This window comes from Triticum dicoccoides, chromosome 7A, assembly GCF_002162155.2.
Source record: "Triticum dicoccoides isolate Atlit2015 ecotype Zavitan chromosome 7A, WEW_v2.0, whole genome shotgun sequence".
Lineage (NCBI taxonomy): Eukaryota > Viridiplantae > Streptophyta > Magnoliopsida > Poales > Poaceae > Triticum > Triticum dicoccoides.
The window spans coordinates 55,375,949-55,378,186 of NC_041392.1; positions in this window are offsets into that span (position 1 = coordinate 55,375,949).

Below are 2,238 nucleotides of genomic sequence, written 5' to 3' on the forward strand. Positions count from 1 at the left end.
CGTTCGGCGACCCTGACCCTCGACGACCCTCGTTTCCGATAAAATAAAGAGGAAGAAGAAGAAAAAAAGAGAAGAAGAGAAGAAGAAAAAAAACTCTTTTTTTTCTTCTTCTCTTCTTCTCTTTTTTTTCTTCTTCTTCCTCTTTATTTTATCGGAAACGAGGGTCGTCGAGGGTCGCCGAGCGGTAGAGGAGAAACCCTAAATAGAAAGTATCGTCGGTGTGAGATACATGTACCGTCGGTGTCGGACACTACATGGCAGGTTTCGTAGTAATTTCAAAAAATTTCCTACGCTCACGCAAGATCATGATGATGCATAGCAACGAGAGGGGAGAGTATGATCTACGTACCCTTGTAGATCGACAACGGAAGCGTTTGGTTGATGTAGTCGTACGTCTCCACGGCCCGACCGATCAAGCACCGAAACTACGGCACCTCCGAGTTCTAGCACACGTTCAGCTCAATGACGATCCCCGGACTCCGATCCAGCAAAGTGTCGGGGAAGAGTTCCGTCAGCACGACGGCGTGGTGACGATCTTGATGCTCTACTACAGCAGGGCTTCGCCTAAACACCGCTACAATATTATCGAGGACTATGGTGGAAGGGGGCACCACACACGGCTAAGAATATGATCACGTGGATCAACTTGTGTTTCTCTGGGGTGCCCCTGCCTCCGTATATAAAGGCTCAAGGGAGGGGGGGTGTAGCCGGCCTAGGAGAGGCGCGCCAGGAGGAGTCCTACTCCCTCTGGGAGTAGGATTCCCCCCCCCCCCCAATCCTAGTTGGAATAGGATTCGCGGAGGGGGGGAAAAGAGAGAGGGGGCCCGGCCCCCTCTCCTTGTCCTATTCGGACCAAGGGAGGGGAGGGGCGCGCGGCCCATCTTGGGCTGCCCCTTCTCTTTTCCACTAAGGCCCACTTAGGCCCATATAGCTCCCGGGGGGTTCCGGTAACCTCCCGGTACTCCGGTAAAATCCCGATTTCACCCGGAACACTTCCGATATTCAAACATAGGCTTCCAATATACATATCTTTATGTCTCGACCATTTCGAGACTCCTCGTCATGTCCGTGATCACATCCGGGACTCCGAACAACCTTCGGTACATCAAAATGTATAAACTCATAATATAACTGTCATCGTAACCTTAAGCGTGCGGACCCTACGGGTTCGAGAACAATGTAGACATGACCGAGACACGTCTCCGGTCAATAACCAATAGCAGAACCTGGATGCTCATATTGGCTCCTACATATTCTACGAAGATCTTTTATCGGTCAGACCGCATAACAACATACGTTGTTCCCTTTGTCATAGGTATGTTACTTGCCCGAGATTCGATCGTCGGTATCCCATACCTAGTTCAATCTCGTTACCGGCAAGTCTCTTTACTCGTTCTGTAATACATCATCCCGCAACTAACTCATTAGTTGCAATGCTTGCAAGGCTTAAGTGATGTGCATTACCGAGAGGGCCCAGAGATACCTCTCCGACAATCGGAGTGACAAATCTTAATCTCGAAATACGCCAACCCAACATGTACCTTTGGAGACACCTGTAGAGCTCCTTTATAATCACCCAGTTACTTTGTGACGTTTGGTAGCACACAAAGTGTTCCTCTGGTAAATGGGAGTTGCATAATCTCATAGTCATAGGAACATGTATAAGTCATGAAGAAAGCAATAGCAACATACTAAATGATCGGGTGCTAAGCTAATGGAATGGGTCATGTCAATCAGATCATTCAACTAATGATGTGATCTTGTTAATCAAATGACAACTCTTTGTCCATGGTTAGGAAACATAACCATCTTTGATTAACAAGCTAGTCTAGTAGAGGCATACTAGTGACACTCTGTTTGTCTATGTATTCACACATGTATTATGTTTCCGGTTAATACAATTCTAGCATGAATAATAAACTTTTATCATGATATAAGGAAATAAATAATAACTTTATTATTGCCTCTAGGGCATATTTCCTTCACTACATCCACGTCCCACAAGTGGCGGGGGCTTCGACGCCCACGTCACTTGTGGGACGTGGATGTAGTGTCCGACACCGACGGCCACATGTATCTCACACCCACGATACTTGCTATTTAGGGTTTCCTCTACCGTTCGGCGACCCTGACCCTCGACGACCCTCGTTTCCGATAAAATAAAGAGGAAGAAGAAGAAAAAAAAAGAGAAGAAGAGAAGAAGAAGAAAAAAAAGAGCGGTAGAGGAAACCCTAAATA